Below are 20,488 nucleotides of genomic sequence, written 5' to 3'. Positions count from 1 at the left end.
CACAAGAAAATGTTGGAAAATTGATAAATATCAAATATCACTTGGTATAAAATATTGCTCTTCCTTCAAAACAAAAGCACAGCTCACTATGAAAGAAATTCTAATTATTACATCTAATTACAAGGAAGACTAAATCACTGTCGGTTTTAATTTCTAAATCCAAACTCTAATAAAAAGAATAATTAACATCTACACAGAATATTCTGGTTCACATTGCATGTAATATTACATTGATTTCCAGGGTTTTATAGAGCTTGAAAGAATTTAATGCTCAATAAGAAGCTTAGAGAGAAGAAACTGAAAATATGAGAGGGCTAAAAATATTTATTTGTGAAATGTCCCATTTATGTATAGCTTTATCCAAAGCATTTCCTCTAATATTTCTTCCCGATTATATTAAGTCCTTGAATCAGCAATGCACTTAAAAGCAATTTTTAAATTTTCTTGCATCTTAGGGATGGATTTTAGCTTGTATTTCTGTATTTTCCTGAACTCAAAAGAAAGTTATGGAGTATTTAAAAATCTACAAAATTAGAAATTGGTCAGTGTTTCATGGAGATACCATGAAGAAAATATTAGGATGTCTGTCAAATAAAATTTACTAAAGGTAAACATACTGAATATTAAAACCACAAACAAAAACAAAAACTTGAAAAAGCCAGAAAAAGGACATGATATTTGATATTACTTAAAGAGGGTTATTAAAGGCCGGGAAAAATATTTTATTCTATCTGGAAAACTAATGATTGAATACCAAATCTCTTCTTTCTTTCAGATGCAATGATATATAATTAGACATAGTTATATACATCTTATCATAGATGCCTAATTTATACAAGTTAATATTAATTAAAGAGAAGCTGCTGTACTCTGGAATTCACTCTGAAGACTGAACCTTGATGGAAGATTGGGTACAGATCTGTGAGGTTACAATGAGATCCCTTATAAAGCTACAGAAAGATGGATTTTGGACACTGAAACACTGACTATTTAGTCCACCTAATCTACATCTTCCTAACCTAATGCAGTTGCCTCTCAGAAATAAATGCTTATAGCTGCTAGCTAGTGGATTTTGTGCCCTTACAACTCTGAGAAGATCATTCCCCACTTAACAGCTAAAATTATTGGTATTCTCCTCATTTCCACATACCTTTAGGGTTAGAATCACTGACAGCTGTGCACCACTCAGAGATGCCTTGAGGCTTGCTGAAAGGCACCAGAAGTTAAACCACATCCAGCTTACCCAGAAATACTTTTTCCATAGTTGTTTATGCCTCCCTTCTCTGTCTGGAATGTCTTAGATACTCCTTGTTGGAATGCCCAGCGAGCAAGCAGGTTTTGTGGTAGGATTTTTGGAGGGAGGTTGTAGTGGGCTCTGTGAGCCTGAGTACAAAGGATTGGTGTAGTGTGAAATTAGGGTTGTAAGTGATTAACACAATGGAAAAGTTCCGCCCCATAACTCTTTCATGACCTTCAGCTCTGATATGTTAATGTGTAACAGAGCCGATCAAGGAGCATTTGTACACCAAAGATGGAAATTCTCTTTCACATGGAAAATATAAATTGTTGAAGCACTGCTTGTATCTATATTACCACTCAGTTTTCTGAGCCCTTTGTCCACAGAAGTTTTGTTTTCTGCTTCTTTTGAAGGCATTTCTCTTTTTTTCTGAAGTAATAGGGAGATGCTGAACCCCTGTTTCCAGAAACCCTTGTCAATTCAATTTTCTGAATTCTCTGTAATTTTTCACTGGAGTTTAATTATGGTTTTACTACAGTAAAAACTTCTGATTTTGGATATTTAAAGAGGAAAACCCTTTCCTTGCTTCACTTTTACACTTGGGTGCTCATGCTGACATCATTTAACATGCTTTAAAAATGATGAAGAGAACATTAGGGCTCTCCTTGACTTCTTTCACAAATGGGCACTGGTACAGGTTGCTCAAACAAGTTGTTGCTTCTCCATCCCTGGAAGTGTTGAAGGCCAGGTTGGATGGGACTTTGAGCAACCTGTGGAAGGTGTCCCTTCCCATGGTGGGAGAGCTGAAACTAGATGGTCTTTAAAGTCCCTTCAACCCCAAACCGTTCTATGATTCTGTGACATGGTTCTGTGATTTGATTCTTGCTATCAGATGAGTCAGGCATAAAGCCCCATGGCAGCTCAGTAAGCTTGGAATCCTCTTATGGCTCCCCACTTTCTGAGGATCCTTGCAATATTGTCATGACCTTTAAATCATGTCAACACTGACATTGTGACATGGAGTCCTTTGAATGGATTCATGGATGCTCCCCCTGCTTTGAAGCCAAGGAATTTCTATTCAAAACCAGTTTTTTCTACAAAATAATTTAACAAGATGGGTCCAAGAAGAAAAACTGATAAATTAAAATTGATCCAAACAACTGAATCTGTGTGTAGATCTAAATCCCACTTTCGTTAAAGTGATCAGGAAAATATCATCTCCTTCAAAATCAGGATGTGGTCTGGGCTGAGTTTAGACAGAGGTATCCTGTCTAAGTAGGCTGTACACAACAACAGACATTTAAGCACATTGTAATATGAAAAATACCTTCACTTCTATGGTGTTTTAAATCTTATGTAGAAATGAGTTCAGCAAAAGCATGAGTTCAGTTAAAGAGTTATTCCACCTCTTTTAGTTTATCACCAGTGATAGAAAAATAATAATCAGGAAGCTGATACAAAGCTAAAGTCAAGCTGTTAAGAAGACAAACCACACAAAATAATAGTGCTCTTTGTGGCTATACTTTTTTCATATTTTCTACTAATAAATTTTATTATCCATAAAAAGCAGCACTTCTGAAGAAAGAAAGAAATAGTGTGAAGATATTTCCATAAACACTCATATGCCACATGAAATGTATTCATGATATTATTTCTTGCCCTGGTGGGTGTGCTTTCACAGACAACTGTGTTTTACTCTAATGCTGGAGAAAAAAGAATTTTGAGCTTCCTCAATTTCCCTGAGGGGAAAATCAAAAGAAATCACATAGCTTTCCCACAGGCTGTTGTAGTTTAGAAATGGTATTTCTCAATTTAATGTTCCCTCTGAAACACTCCAAACCATGCGCCACTCACTCATTCACCTTTCTCCTCCCACATCCACCCCTGCAAAGGGCTGGAGTGGAGAACTCTAGGAACAAAAGACAGCAAACAGTAGCAGCAGCAAAGCTAATGACAGAGGGTACAAGAAAGAAGTGAATGATTCCCACGGGAACCCATGACACCACCTGACATTTTCTGATCTGGAAGGGACCCCTTCCGCTCTCCCTGCCTCTAAGAGAGCTGGAGGGGGAGTTTTGACAAAGGCATGGGGTGACAGGACAAGGAGTAATTGGCTTCAAACTGACAGTGGGAAGGCTTAGGTTAGATATTAGAAAGAAATTCTTTACTGTGAGGGTGGTGAGACACTGGCACAGGTTGCCCTGAGATGTTCTGGCTGACCCATGTCTGGAAACATCCGAGGCCAAGTTGGATGGGGCCCCGAGAGACTTGGTCAAGTGGAAGGGGTCCCTGCCCATGCAACGGGGTTTAGAAATAGATTACCTTTAAGGTCTATTCCAATAAAAAAAAAAATTTGATTCTATGATTATCTCCTTATTTTTATATTCAAATTCAGCTATGCAGTTTTCCTGGGGAAAGAAAAATCAAGCTCAGCAGAATTGCATTTGTATTGAAAGGAGCAGGAGTCACCATGGAATTTATGATGAGTGAAAATTAGCAGCAGGGGACAAAATCAAAATCCTCATAAATGGATTGACAATACATTGAGACCAAGTACATTGAGCTCCTACAATTTTTCAGAGAGTAAAATTTGTTGACTTGCTTTGTCCCTCTACATGCAGGACACAGTTGTGACTGTTTCCGTGCCTCCAGGGTACTGTGGTGAAGATCATCCCCTCACCAAGTGTAGGGGGGGTAAATTCCAGGGCAGTAACATGCCTTCAATGATTAGTTCCCACAACATCCCACCTCCATGAGTTTGGGTTTCACAACAGTAAAAGTAAATCACTGCAGTGGGAGGTTGTAGAAAGGCAGATTTGGTAACAAGAGCTTTGGGACAGTATGGAACACTCAGGTATTTTTAAATCCATTTTTCCAAAGGCACAGCTGGGTTTATTCAGACCATCCCATTTCAGGCTGTGCAAAGTGCTCCAAATCCCACCTTACAATTGGGATGTGTCCCCAAGTGTTAGTGTCCCCAAATTTTCTTGATGGGAAACCTGCAGAAGCCATAGTCTTATCTGCAATTTAGCTCCCTAGTAGTTGAGTAGCATATCTGGTTTCCCAAGAAAGTACCTATGAATTTAACAGCAAAACAACTGGTCAAAAGTGGTGCCTGGTTTGAACCAAAATAAAATTCACTTAGGAAGCTCAAGATCAGAGATCTTTCTTTCATCACCTGCACTTTATCTTCAACAAGAAAACCCACTTTGATGGGACAGCAAGGATAGGAAAGGTTTGCCTTAGGATTCCTAGCTGAACAGGTATTTTCAGATAAAGCATCAGGGCAGAAATGTATTCATCATGAAGCTGCTAAACTGGGTATTCTTCAGCCAAGTTTCATGCCAATTAATTCTAACAGTCACTGTGTTAGGCATAGAGTGGTGATACTCAGCTTTTGGTGGGTGCTGTGTAGGACTGAGCTGCTGGTAGCTGAGGATAAGATCTAGGAGCACATCAGCTGAGTGTGCTCCTAGATCTCAAAAATCTTCAGAGGGCCCTCCTTTTCTGCTCCTCCACACCTATTCTGTTCCTCAGTTAATGTTTATTTAAAAACTATTGTACTAATTACTACCTCCATTTGTGATGTAACATAACGGAAGCTGGTAGCAATATTAGAGCAAACATGCATTTTCTTCACAGTGCTTTGGCTTTTTGCAGTATCTCAGTTTTCCACATAATTTTGTAATTTATTCTATAAATCCATGGGAGGTTTAGTAATTGGCAATGAACACATTATCACGCGTATTTTTGTACCTAAAAGCCTTTAAACTAGAAAAGGTAGGAGAGAAAAACAAAGCTAGGAGATGATTGTTTGAAGCTGGTCCATATTATCTGCTGATAATTTTTCTGATGCTATTAATGCTATCACTTTAATTCTACTGATACGATTAGCTTGTGCTTTTACTAGGAAACTTAAGAAGAAGAAGGTCATACCTCAAATATTTTCTTTCTTATTAGAGACTACAGTGATAATCCAAGATTTATGGAGCCTTTGAGGCTTTGAAGCAGTAGCTACTAATGGATGAAATCTTTGTGTATTGGAAAGGGAAGGAAAACAGAAAAAAGAGCAATGCATTTCTACACAGTCTCTTGAGTGGAAAGCATAAATGTCTAGTTATTATTTATGATTTGCTTTCAACTTTTCAACTCAAGTTTAAAGATTCTACAGAAAGATAAGCTTTAGAATTATCTGTCTCAAATGTTATAGATGTAAATGCATTTCATTAAAAGAGGGATGTATTTAAATAGAAAAAGTAATCAAGTGAAATTTCAGCTCATAGACATCAATGAAAGCTTTTGCATTTCTTTCAGCAGAGCCAGCATTTCACCAAGACATTTCATTTAAAAATCAAGTCAAAACCGCTTTCTTTTTTGTCATGTCTCTATATTTCATATTAAAAAAAAAAGATTCACTGAAGCTCATGGAACAAAGAACTATTAAAATTCAAAATTAATCTTATTGAACTATTTAGCCATGCTAGTGAGACATAAAAACGGGTTTGGCAATCTCTCCTCATGAGAGCACTGCTGTGGCTGCAGCCCCTTGATGGCACTGCTAGAAGTGATCTAGCGAGCCAACCAGACAGTCGCAGTTCCACTGAAGAAAATACATTTTGGTACTTGTGGTGAAGCTTACAGCAACAGGTGCCTTGTTCTTTACCTAAAAGTCAGTCCTTAATGGAGTGGTTTGGGGTTTTTTTGTCTTTTTCCAGTGTGTAGCAAGTATGCAAATTCATAGTCATGAAAATAAATTATGTCAAAGGATTTCAAAATTCACACCACAAATGTGAATTTATCAGCATCATTTTATGGACCCCATTTGGCATCACAGGATGTTTGTGAGGCATAATTGGCTAAAAGCTACCCTTTAAGCTCTTCTAAGGATAGGATTGACCTCATATAACTCTCAGGGTGGGATTCAGGTTGGTTCTCACACATCAGAGTTAATATATCTGTGAACTGTGTGCTCATGTCTTTCTGCTGCTGTTCCAATGGGATATAAATTTCCAGTATTATATCTATGATCTCCATGAGGATATCTCAGGTATATCAGGATATCTCAAATGGTACAATAAGCCTGTATATAGACAACTGAATTCTGATCCTGACATTATATTAAATGAATTGCACATAATTTAAATTGAGTGAGAAACTGAATAACCAGTGATATTCTGGAGAGATTGGAAATTAATGACATAAGATAGCAAAAATTGTGCTCATGCCTGTCCTCAAAACAAAGTACTTCCTCTTTCGTGGAAACACATTTTACAGCAGCAATACAAAGCCATCAGCTTTAATTGTATCTCTAATTCTGTCCTACCTCCTGAATATAAAGACCAAGCTTGAGAGACAAACTGACTTTAAAGCCTGGTTATTAAATTTTCTTGTAATTATACGGGGGTGGGGAGAATAACATGCAAAAAAGTCACTGTAAATATATTCCCTATAGAGAAATTTAGGATAGGACATTGCCACTATCACAAAAAAGTTAAAGGAAGATCTTTGCATTGCAGAAAGTAATGCCTTTTCCATGGCTGGCCATTAGATTAGATGGATTAGGCAACAAATGAAGTGTAAAGGAAAGGGTGTGTTAGCATTTGCCAGCAATAATTGCGCCCTGATGCAAGTGCAACTTGGAAAGAGTGCTCAGCTGAACTCCTCAGTGGGAGATAATGACATGTGCATGCTTGTGCCTACCCTACAAAATAGCTAATATTGTCTTGTGACACCAGAAATTTGTGTCAGAAAAAGACACTCAGGGTAAGTCCAACTGAAAAATTATTCCTCTGCAAAAGTGAATGCAAAGCAAATAGAAAATATTCTCCATTCTCAGTGGCTACATTTTAATAGTAATTTTACCTCATTATATTTGTGCCAGATTTGGGGGATAAAAGTCCACTGAATTTATGGCAACATAAGATCCATCTTCCACAGGATTTTTATTTTACACCTTTGTGTCAGAACACCAGAGGCTGTAAATCATAGCTGTCATCAGTGTCTTGGAGTGCCTGACAGGTTTCTCTGTTCTTTCTTCAATGACATTTTGACACTTTGGAATTTTTGTTCTGATCTGTGAGCGTGTAGGTGAATGAGTAGCTCATGTATAAGTCATGAGACAAGACTGAACAGCAAGAGCAAGGGCCAGCAGTGATATCAGAGATGAGCTCCTTCTCTCTAATCTTTGAATGTATAAAGTAGTCTGAGGATGACTAGGTAACATACCTTTTAAATAAAATACAAAAATATACCAGTAGCTACTATATTTCCATCAAGATAACTCAATTTTCTATGTAAGTGAGAAACAACAATAATAAAAACAATAATAAAAACTGTTAACACTAAGAAGCACATATTTTTCAAATGCCAATCATAAGAAAGAGGAACAACATCAAGAAAACACTGGTTTGGGAAGTAGATCTGAAAGGTGTGAAAACCTCATGCCTAACAATAAATACAGATGGCATCAATACCAAAGAAAAGAAAAAATTCCAAGAAATCCACATGAACATGTTATTTCTATAGGCTAACGTACAAGAAATCTATTGGTCATACAGTTCACGCATAGCAAACCCACCCAAAGGAATAAGGATCCGTTTCAGAAAAATTAAAAAAAAAAATAAGGTGTCCATTACATGTTCTTCTACATCCTGGTGCAATTTTTGGCACTTTGACTTTGCTTGTTCTTTAATTTTTCACAGAAAGCCCCTTCTGTCTCACGTAGACTGGAACCAAGAGACAGGAGGCTATAAATAAAAGTGACAGGGGCATGCCAAAACTGAAAAGATGCTGCATACAGCACCCAGACAAAGGTTCCTAAAGCATTTTCTAAAGGCTAACCTGTCTCTACTCCCTTCTCCCACAATGACTATAATGTGATCCAAAGGAAGGTCATCCTAGTTGAGCAAAGGGCAATGCAGCACAAATATACTTCTTTGCAGTGTGATGGGTAACATAGATCAAAAATGTTTTCCATTAATCACAGAATAATAGAAAAGTTTAGGTTGGAAGGCACCCTAAAGACCATTTAGTTTCAACCCCTCTGTCTTGGGAAGGGACAACTTGTAGTAGACCAGGTTGCTCAGAGCCCCATCCAGCCTGGCCATGAACACTGCCAGGGATGGGACAGCTGCACCACGTGTCACCTGTACAGGATCTATTGTGTGAGATGAGGATGTAACAGGAAAGAGCAGCCAGCTTTGTGTTTACCTCCATGGTCAAGCAGCATTAGCTATCCTCAGGGCACCTCTCACCAAAGAGCAAGCAGTTTTCCTGGCTGTGTCCCTTGGTGCAGGATGAACTTGTGTCAGAGGGAGTCAGAGCTAGAGCACCGGCAAGCACATAACCTGCACTGAGCAGTGAATTTCACACTTCCACAATACGAGCCATTTTTCCTGCTGTTGCTTTGAGATAACAATGCACTACATAAAGGAAACCAGCCCAGCTTCCAGTTAATCCATAACAATGCAGGGATGAAGATAACCCCCCTTTGACATGTTTCCTTCAAAAGGCAAAACACAGGACAGAGCATGGCTGACTATTCTGTGAAGTCTGATTGAGCTACAGCATGAGAGTGTACAGCGCTTTAAGAAAGAGATCTGCCTTCCCTGTGTTATGGCTTCATTTTGAGCCAGCCTTGAATATCTAGAGACAAGTCAAAGAAATGGGTCCATTATAAAGTGATCCTTTTTCTGTGCCTCTCAAATTCTGGGAATCAATAGGTTTTATGATTTCCTGGGGGAGAGGTGAAGCCAGTTATAAGAACAACTGGCAGTTTGAGATATTTTTGTCTCCTAGGTCTCTGGCGCAGAGAACAGCTAATATTAGTGACACAACAGAAATAAATGTACTAAGTATATTAATTAAATTTTCTGAAAATCCCTCTCTCAACATTAAGAAGTCTGTTTTCACATATTGCTATTTGAGGTTATAGGAAACCTTTTTGAGGATTAAGTGTGACTTTGACCCCTTATTATTGATTGGAAAAAGGATGTTGCACATTTGGAAAGACTCTTGAAGCGAAAAGTGTTTGTGAAGGCAAGCATAGAAGAAACCAAATTTTCAGTGTGGCAGTGGTAGAGGATTTTGACAGCCAGCTACAAATATTATTTTTGATCCAAGCATCCTGCATCACTTCACTTTGTGTAACACTGATCAGATGAACCTCTGTCTCCACAGCTGTAATTCCTTTCTGGTGGTTAGGATTCTTAATCAGTTGTCCAACCTTCCCATATTAGCTACCAAAGCTGAAAATAACTCCTGTGAGTCATACAGCTGGCACTTTGATACCTGCATGCTCAGGTTCCACAACGGTGCTGACTGAGAACAGCTTTTCAGCTGCCTAAGGGAGAGGCTTACGAAATGCCTTTAAAAAAAGAATAAATAAAAAAAGAGAAAGGTTGTTTTCCCAAATGTGGCCCCAAAGCAGCACACAGTTCCTTTTTTAGAAATCCCACCTTGGCTAAGGTGAGATACAGATGCTCATGTTATCTGTTCACTCTGAGAATGGAAATATACGGCATGCTAAGTTCAAAGACAGGAGTACAGTTTTACCAGAATGTACTAACGAAGGATTAGTGATGAAGTCTGTGTTTGGGAAAGCATTTATGAAATGAAATCAAATTGTTATACTTGGCATTTGTAGAGTACAAAGGAAAATGCATTAGATTTTGTAGAGGTGGGGTCAGACTTTTGAATACAGACATCTAAACTGCGCATTGCGCTCCAGAAAACCCATTAGTTCAGACAATCTGAACAACTGAATGCATATGTACTGCTTAAAATCTTATTTAGATATGCACAGGGATTTTTAGGATTGTATGTGTTCTGGTTGGAAGGTATCTGAGGATATCCTGTGACTTATCCTCTGCTACATATTGAAGACTGTCCATATGGCTACTCTTTCTTCTGCTGGACCCTCTCTGACAACAACATGTGAAGCCACTATTCCACTTAAATAGGAAATCTAAAGCTCAGATGTACCTATGAAAGAAAGAATACCTCTCCTAGCTCATATGATACATTTAGAACAAAATGTGCTTATTCTCTCCCAAGTTTTCAAACTAACATTCTGTCTTAAAGGGCTGGATGTTCCTGTTCATCTAACAGTCCTGGCACACCATGAGAAGGCTAGCACTGAGTACCAGGAGTTAACCCAGACTTCCAAAATGTCCAATCAGGTTGAAGAAGGTGTGAAAAGAAATAGGAATTCCAAATCTACTGTCTATCCAAATTAAGATACTAATACAATAGCTAGACTCCCAGTACACCCTTGGCTTATACAATATGAAAATCATATCACCAAAATTGAAGAAAAGGACATCAAGGGTCTGATGCAATGTAAAACAGCAAGAGGGCCTCAATGCATAAGAATGTATAAAATCCTAATGCCTGCTTAGTTGGGTTGTAAAATAAAGAATTCACTATGGATAGAACAAAACTAGAACCCTCTAGTAAGAGTTAAGACATTCTTGAACATTCAGGTTTAAGTACATCATAGGACAATTCATAACATTGGTCCTCAAAGCTTTCTTTTAATTTTTTAGTTAAAAAAAAGCAAATTAGTCCAAAAATAGAGTCCTAGAGGTTGCTAATAAAAAACTGGGAAAATGTGCTGGATTTACTATATTCTCATTGTCATTCTTGTTGACTATCTCCTAATCAAACAATGTGTTAACTATAACTTTTGAATTAGTTATTTTTTGGATAGTTTGATTTCCATGTAAATTCCCTGCAAAGCTATTCGTGTGTGTCAGTGAGCAATGGCTTGAGGCTTTTTCTCACACTCTCTAGGTTTTGAATAAAGGATGAATGCAGCATTTGTTTAAATCAGTGTATTGATTTAAAAAGGTTGTTGGGTTATTTTTAACTTCAGCTATTTTTCTGCCACCAAGGAGTTTCAGTGGCCATTCTGCAGCTAGAGGTTTCATCAGTTTTTGAGAAACAGTGGTTATGTTGGTTTGCCGGGCCAGTACTTCTCATAATTGTGGAATGGTTGAAGCAGGGATATGCTGTTCATGATTGGGATGTTTAGCCACATCTTTATATAATTTCTTTTTGAACCAGGTGTTGAACAGATATATTTTCTTTTTGTTTTACAAATGTTGTGGTTATGTAAATATTTATATATGTACAGATCAGTTTGTTTGCAGGAGAAAAGCACACACTATCTCCATTAAAAAAGAAAAAAGATATAAATTAAACGAATGTTAAAGAAATTACCTTTCCTTTTAAATACATTTCATTTAAACATAGAACAGCAGGTACACCTTCCACTAGACAAGACTTCTCAAAACCCTCAAAACCCCTTCAAACCTGACTGAACACTTCCAGGGATGGGGCATCCACAGCTTCCCTGGGCAACTTGTGCCAGTGCCTCACCAGCCTCACAGAGTCTCATCTGAACATCTACAATGCTAGGAAATGTGCACAAGGCTCTCTGATGCTTGAGGGAAAGACAAGATGATTTAGTAGATTTAAATTCATCCTTCCACCATACAGTCAGAGGGATGAAGTAAAACAAAATACCCTATTTTAAAGCCTACTTCCATTTCCTAGCTGAAGCAGTTTCTGCAATTTTTTTTTTTGGTGGTTTGTTTTTAGGTTTCTTTTGATTATTTTCTCGCACATATAATTAAAGGGATGAAAAAAATTTATTCATGGTTTTCTGTTTTTTCTTCCTCTTTGTTAATTCACCTTAGCTCCAGGTGGCATCAAAGAGTTGTTGGATGTTGTAGAAGACCTCTGGGAAGTTCTCATGTTTCCTAATAAAAATGTAGAAATGTTTTCTTGTATATCTGTTTCCTGCAATGACTCCATTTATTCTTCTTACCAGCAGTGATACATATTATCAATTAATATCCCATTTGCCTTTTGGTCAGTCAGACCACAGGCTGGGATAAATTAACTCCTTAAACTGCATGTTAGGAAACATTCAACTGTCATTTATGACACCCCAACTCATTCCATCCCCCTATCCTCTTCTTTTCCTTTCCATCTCCACAGCAGTTCTTAAAGCAAAGGTGTTGGGAAATTTTTTTTCTCTGGCACTCATGAAATCTCAAAGTTTCAGAAGGGCTGAGAACTACAATTGGCACTTGGCTTTCATGAACCCCTGGAGAGCCTTTTCTCTCACACGTTAAACACACAACAAATAGGACAATCTCTGGTCTCAGAGCAGTTTTTGTGGAGGTGACGAGTCTGTTGTGACAGTGTCAGGAGCCCAGCATGTGTGCCCTCCCCAGACGTGCAATTTGAACTCCCTGTTGGTAAAAATCAGCATTGTTTTCTCTGACTTTAATGGAGCTATTCCTGACGTCAGCTGTTGAGCTGTTGGCCAGAAGTTTCCAAGTGCTTGATTTTATGGTAATTTCTGAATCAGAGAGGTATGTGGATTGTCCCAGACTGCAGAGCTTTCCCTTCAATATCAATAGATTTTTTAGTAAATTAAAGAGGGTTTGTGAAAAGACAAGTATTCCCTATTGGATGTTGCTATCCCGCAGACTACCATAGGAACACAATGCAGTTATCTCCCTAGGCAGTCATTTGATAGAGTTATGAAGCAATATACCCTAGAAATATCTTTTTCTGTCATATTTATAGCAATTATGTCAAATAGTGAATTTAAATAATTTGAGCTGATTACTGCAGGTTTGTGAAAACACGCAGTTTGACATATTCACAAGTTTCAATTACTGTATGTGGAATGTAATTATGTGGAGTACAAATCTCCAGGGTAAGCTCTGTTTTCTAAATACAACTCATCTGTAATGCAATGATCTTTACTCCTTTTCCCCCTCCAAATTTGAAAATATCATAAATTTTGTCAATGGCTGATCATTTTTCAGATTCCACTTTTAAAGTCTGCATAGACCTAAGTACAAAGAGAAAAAATCATCACAATCTCAGCAACCCATGTGCTTTGTGATCATATAAATGGAATAATGTTTCAATTTTGCGTTATATTTTTCTGGCAACTGTTCAAGACACCCTGAGTACCGTTTTTAATAAGAGAAAACTTTGAGTACAATGTAATTTCTTTAAAAACAAGCTTCTGTAAGGAGAAACTTGATAATGACTAATCAGCTGATATGTTTTGGAGATTTTAGGAGCCCTTCTCTTAAAGTTATTATGTCACCTTTAGTGGCCAACTGTTCCTTATGGCAAAAAAGATGAGTGATCGTCTGATCATCAGGTCCTGTCACCTGTGATTGTAGCAAGCATAGAGCAAATGTGCTGTCTTACACATATATCCTTCCAAATCCCACACAGCTCAGACCTTCTGAAAGGATCCTGCTTAAAAAGTACTCCAGGAAAGGAGCAGGAGGTCTGAGGGCTGTGGAAGGTGACAGTGGCTGGAAGTCAGCATTTTGCCATGCTGCTGATCCCAGTGTTTATAACAGCTTTCTCTTTTGTCCTTTTGTGTTAGCCCCAGTGCCACAAACACTGGCATCAGTGGTTGTATTTCTGTGAGATCTGCAGTTTCATCCACAGACCTTCCCATATGGAAATGCCGATTAAAATTTATATTATGCTTTTAAATACACAAAGTTTCAGAGCTGTTAAATTTGATCATCTCTAAAGCATCTGTGTATTTCATTTGCATCTCACAAAAACAGATTGACATTAAAATCCATTTTATTTGGGTTGCTGTGATAACCCCAAATAACCCTAAATTCCTTCTGTTCATATTTACTCACATTCATGGCTTTGGAAACTCCTTATCCTTTTGATGTCTTTATTTTCATCGCTAGTGAAGCTGTTTTCATATCTAGCATGGGATGCAGATCTGTTTATTTTATTTTTGACAAATTTTGAACAAACATCAAGGAATACATTTGTGATTATTCTTTCTCCTTAAAAAACTACATGTCCTTTCTATTGTGTCATTTATCAAAATAATTCTAATTATTACCATTCAAATTTCAAATTTCCTTCTTCCTAAAGAGCTGCAAAATACACTCTTGACAGACACTTTGACAGAGATTTGATGTGAACTTCTGCTTTAAAGGACCAGTAAAAGCCTTTTTTACTGTCTGGGTAAATATGACTTTCAATCCCAAAATAGTACAATTTATTTCCAATTAAATGGAAATGTGCAGGATAAGAAGTGAGGAAAAGCTTTCTTTTGAAAAGAAATTATATAACCCCTAGGTGTACTCAATTCCAATGTTGCTTTGACACAAGACATAACCTTCCTGTTGACCTTGATGACTAAACATTTTATTGCTGTACCCTTAGCTGATAAACATTCCTAAAAGGCAACCAGGGTGACATGACATTTCCTAATGTGACCACAGTGTCCCAGCATAATTCTGGAAGAGTGCTGATCTCATGTTCTGGTCACATTGGTGTAATGTTTTGAAAAAGATCATCAGAATAGAAAATCAAAAATGAAAAAGTGAAACTTACTGTAATATCATTTAATTTCCAGAGCCTTTGAATGTAATGGAAAATATTTCTAGAAATAATGCATTCCCTTATTCACCATTTTCTACATAATGACTTACACTACTGCCATTTCCCTTAACCTATTTGTATGGATTTCTAGAAAGGAGTAGTCTACATGGATAAGAATATATTTCTTTTCCTGAAGATGTGAGCAAGTTTTATATAAAAATATAAATACATTTACTTGTTCGGAAATCTAGAATTAACTGTATTAATAGATGAGAAATCAGTTCCACTTTCATTTACATAGTGCATTAGTCCAAGTAATGCAATTACCACAAATAATGACCTGTCTACATGGTCTTCACATTAATCTTCTCCCATGATAGTTTTTTTGACTGATTTAAATTTCTGACCAATTAGTTAACAGTTCAGCAATGAATATAAAATATGGGTGTCTCTGTATTTCTAAAAAACAAATAAACCCAAACTAATTTATGAGAATTAACAATAGAGAAATTAATTGTGATTGACATACTGACCATGAATACATGTGTGGACCAAACACTGTATGTGTTGTTGATGCTGTTATTAGCCAAAGAATAAATGTCAAAAATAAACATGAATATAGGCGAAGAAATGAGTGGTGCAGGAAAAACAAAGCAGGTTCTCTGCCATGGAGGCTTTGATGAGACAGACTGGAATAGTTCTGGATAAGAGGAAACCAGAATATCTGCATATCAGGAAATGATAGGGAATGCTAGGGAATGCTATTGTTGTCTGGGAAGAGATGAGAGATGTCTGTAATTTCCTGCATATATTGGATCCTTCTTGAAGTCTACTGGATTAAAAACTGCATCCTAACTTATTTTTCCTCCAAATGTTGTTGGATGTGTATTGCAGAAGTGGTTTTTATCATATGCTCCAAACCAGCACAAACACCATTTCCAAAAAATCCCAAAAATTCTTTGCCATAGGAAAATCTCAGATTCCCGACTGAGGGGAGAGTAACTGCAGAACACTACTACACTGCCAGTAATCCCAGCAGAAAGTGTCTTTTGAGACAGTGAGGTGAAGAACAAGAATAATAATTTTTATCATACGACCTCCAGAAGGGCTCTAATTACAAATTACCTTATCAAAACACAATAGTTATAGACCTATACATTGTACATTTCTACATGATAAACAACCCAGATCAGGTTAATTCAGGCTACCTTATATTCTTCACTCTAGTGTTAGAAAAGAAGCAGGGCTTTTTTCGGGGCAGTGGTTCTGGGTGCCCTAAAACACTGATTCATCTGCCTGTGTGTTTAAATAAAAATTTCTTATGTATGCTGTCTATGCCATCAGGACTCCCCTTTTCCTTTTCGACAAACTCTTTCTCTCTATGAGTGTGAACACAAATATCAGTGCTAATAATTTTTTCCTCCTTTACTGTCTTGAGATCCTCACTAGCAGCCAGATAGCCTGAATCCTCTGTAATTATTATTAGATCTTGTGGTAGCTGGTGTGGAACAACAGCATCAGGTGTAACACTACAGGAAGGTCATATCTTGGCTTTTAGTTAAAGATCTAGTGAATTAATTTAGCGACAATATCAAGTACTAAGCTAACTGCATCTTTTAATTAACAACAAACGTGTGTCATAATTAATAAATTACCTTAGAGGCAAAAATAATTTAATGACTTGCAGGTTAGAGATCAGTATACACAGAAAGAGATTTAGGCATGGGAAACATATGAAAGGTTTAATAGGAGGTAAACATTTTCACATATATGGAACAAATTAATATTTAACCTCCCAAAATAAAAAGAATTCCTTATGTATAGTGAATTGACAAACCCTGTTTGCCTTATTGAATCCTTGAGTCAGAGAATTACTTTCAGGAATCTTCTGTTCACCAAACCTGGATATCTTTAATGAGCACGACTGTTATAAAAAAATTCTGTAATTTTAATTAAAAATTTAAAACTAATTTAGATATTGCACCAATGAATAGATGCTCACTATATTTCAAGAATAATGTTTGTTTCATTTTAGAGTCCAACTCGTTTGAATTCAAGCCAAAATCTACTTAAGCCTCTAGTTTTGAATTTGTACCATGAACTTTATAGAGTGCCCATGCATCATCCTCTTAGGCCTAAAATAATTTAATCTAATTTAAGGCAGCTGAGATGCCTATGCCAATGGAGCCAAGTTACAAACTACTACAGAGAATTATTTCTTTAAATTATTTTTTATGGCAGAGACATGACATTTTAAAATAATCCTAATATCATATGTGAATCCTCCACATATATATTGTGATATTTGTGATATTCTAAACTACCTAGATGTTTTCACTGCTTTCACAAAACAGTTCAAAGGGAGACATTATTTAATTAATAGAGAATAATACAGTGTAATCACAGACTATCAAAGAAAGAAGTTAAACACTTGAAATAAAAAGGGTAAATTTTTAGCAATTTACTCAAAGTAGCAGTATTTTACATGATACAACACCAGCTATCAACAAAACATGAAAGCATTTCAAATAAAGACTACTTTTCTTTTCCAGTTCTTCAGTTCAAAGGCCAAATTTCTCTGCTAAGTCTAGTGTAGAAAAACTGAGGTCCCTTGCAATAGGGCAATTTAAGATGTTTACTGCAAGAGCCTAGGTCTCTGTCTTGATCAAAAGGGAAATGGTCTCACATTTTCTGTAGGTTTTTCTGTACCCGCCTTTACTGGTCTCTGCAGGAAGTTAGGATCTCTCATTAAATTTAGTAAAATTACCCAATTTTTTAGCTATTGAGCTCTAAAAGTAGAAATAAAACCGAAAGCTCCATTTTGAATCTAAACAAGCTCTCACAGTTAGAGGCTTGAGGGTGTTGCCCACATTGAGGGCACAGGAGAAGAGGAACAGATGATGTTCCAACAACATAGGGAAATTCCCTTTAAGTGGTCATCCTGATATGAAATAAAATGGGGGTTTTAAGTACTGTAGGTGAATTACAAACTCCATAATCATCCTGCACAAACCTTGAAACATCTAATGGAAATCTTTCCAAGTGAAGCTGAGCAGTTTTCAAGGCCAGGGAAGGATATTTTATTTTTATAAAGTAGTACCTTTGAATTAAAAAGTTTTGGGTTTGCCATAAAAATGTGATTATATTTGGTAACCAAAGTCAAAATCCAGCTCTGAAATTAATGAACAGGGAAAAAACCAAGTTTGAAGCTTTTTCATTATATTTTTTATAATTTCAGAATTGTGGTCAATATATTATTCCCAGGTCTAGGATTTAAAGAGCTGCTCCTGTTAGGTCTGATTTTGGATGCTTGCTTGTGTATTCCATCACAAATGACCTCTTCCTCTGTCTTTTGAGCTGAATTTGAACACAGCCAGCATCACAAGTCTGCACCAGACCAAAGGACTTGGTCCCCTTGGCCTGTATTTTCCACTTAGCCCCAGATCCCAGAAAGGGATCTGATTTTATCTGAGTGAAAGCACCAACCACTAAAAGGCAATTAACAACAATTCCTGTTAGGTTACCTCAAAGCTGCAAGGCATCCTCTTTTAGAACAAAAGGAAATGGTAAAATGTTTCACTAGGGGAAGTTTAGACTGGGTATTAGGAAACATTTCTTTACAGAAAGCGTGGTCCAGCCCTGTAAGAGACTGCCCAGGGCAGTGGTAGAATCACTGTCCCTGGAAATCTTAAAAAAACATGTAGGTATGGCAGCTGGGGTTATGGCTTAGTGGTGGGCATGGCAGTGTTATAACAATAGTTAGACTTCATGATCTTAAAGGTTTTTTGCAACCTTAATGACTCCAGGATTCTATCATCTCTTGTTCAGAGACTGTGCTAGTAGAGGATCAGCATGTCTCAGCAGCCTCAGAGTAGAGAAAGCTGTCCTGATTTGGACTGCTTTATGAGTAATGTTTCTTCAACAAGGGATGAGTTGGAGCCTAAACCTTGAGTTTAGGCAAGTCTGGCCCAACCATACATCTTGCATGAATTAGAACATCTTCGAAACTATGGTAATTTATACCAGCCGTGATATAGATTATCTGTCTGGCTTAAGTTCACTCTCTTGGTGGGGAATAGTTTTTGAAGTCTTTTATAAAAAATCAGATATCATCCTGTGCTTTAAAATAAATAATTTCTAAAATTTCAACATAGAAATGAGCATTCACACTTAAGCACGGGGAAAATAATAAAATATGTCTCTGTTTAGAATAAACTCTGGCCTGAGATTTTTCGCAAATTTTACATCTGGCTCCCAAATGGGCTCAGCTGATAATCAGTGACTTATGAGAAAGCATCAAGAAACATGTCTTTTCAATCTGCTTACAAGGTCAAAAAATTCCAACAGGATTTAATATATGTACACAAGCCTGATGTATCGGAGGGCTGTGTTTTTTTACAATGCCAACAGTTTGATGAGAATATCAATTAAACATGACTGTATAGTTAAAATTTCCATCTCTAAATGCAGCTGCAGCAAGTAACAGGACTGCTAATCAAAGCAGTGTTATAATTTAGCAGTGATGAAGAAAGCAGTAGCCATCAGGAGGGAATAACAGAAAGGAGGCAGCTGCTTTCGTATCATTTTAGTGTCCATTTCTTTAATGAGCCCAAAGAGACAATTCTCTGCTGACTATTCATTAATTAATGGAATTTATGAGAGGAGAAGAGCTATCAGCATGCAAACAAGTGGAGAACAGGTGATGACAGTCTGTTTGCAGGGAATGAGCATATTGAGGGAAGGAAGCTTTTGAATAAAGCAAATGTTCTGGAAGAGATGTTTAACAAAAAGCTAAGTTACAAATTCCTCCTCTGGGCAGCAATGACATGTGGCTTACAGGTTAACAGAGATATATTATTAAACTCAGGTTATGAAAAATCCATGGTAACATCTGGGAAAAAGAGGGAATCAGCCCAGAGGACTGAGCACCTGTCTCTTTCCTGTTCTGAGTGATTTCCATCATTTCACCATTACTTGATTGCATTAATAAACGCTTGGATAGATCCCACTAGGAAACTCTGTCTCCTTCCCTCTTGTCTTTCAGTGTTATACTAGTGTCTTGACCTTTGGCTGAGACCTCTGTGATGCCTCTCAAGGCAAACCAGACTCTTTCCCAGCCATGAAGATCTCAGGGTGCAGAGCAGATTTTGCCAAAATCAACATGCAGAGATTAATAAAGAGCAAATGATATTGCAGTGCTGGGCATAGCCACCCCTCTTTCAGGCTGGAGAGCCTTTGCATATGAATGGCATCAAAGGGTAGCTGAGATTGCAGGTTTGATTGTAACCTCATGGTATCAGTTCACACAGGAATTCTTTGAGCCCCTTTGCACAACTTGAATTCTTGTAATATTAAGCATCTTCAATCCTGGTTCCAATTAATTCTCTTTGATCAGGAAGTTTAAAGTGCTTGCATTTAGACATACTTGTACTAAACAAAACTCCTGGTAATGCTGTTTTTGTCCATTTTCTACCACAGGGATTTTGTGTAGTATGTGTGAGGAACCTGGTGGAGCTCAGCTCTGCAAGTGCAAACTCCTTAAAGATTTGAGTAGTCTTAAAGTAAGAGCAGCCACAACCCTGTTGTAAACACGACAGGCTGGGGCAGCAGATACTGGACATGTGAGATAGACTGTGACTGCAAAAGTTCCAAACAGGATCTCACCACGTTTTGATGATTTACATTATAAAGGCCATAGTGACAATCACACTCACAAAGTACAACATTCTTAGAAGTCTGTTCCACACAGTCTTGACTCTTCTGCATATGCAGTAGCCAAAAACAAGGATTTTATTTTTGACACTATATTCTACATGCAAACTGTTCCACATATGTTCACTGAGTGGGTAGCTA

The sequence above is a fragment of the Fringilla coelebs genome, assembly GCF_963513975.1.
Source record: "Fringilla coelebs genome assembly, chromosome: 2".
NCBI lineage: Eukaryota > Metazoa > Chordata > Aves > Passeriformes > Fringillidae > Fringilla > Fringilla coelebs.
Note: the sequence above shows the minus strand (reverse complement) of the source record.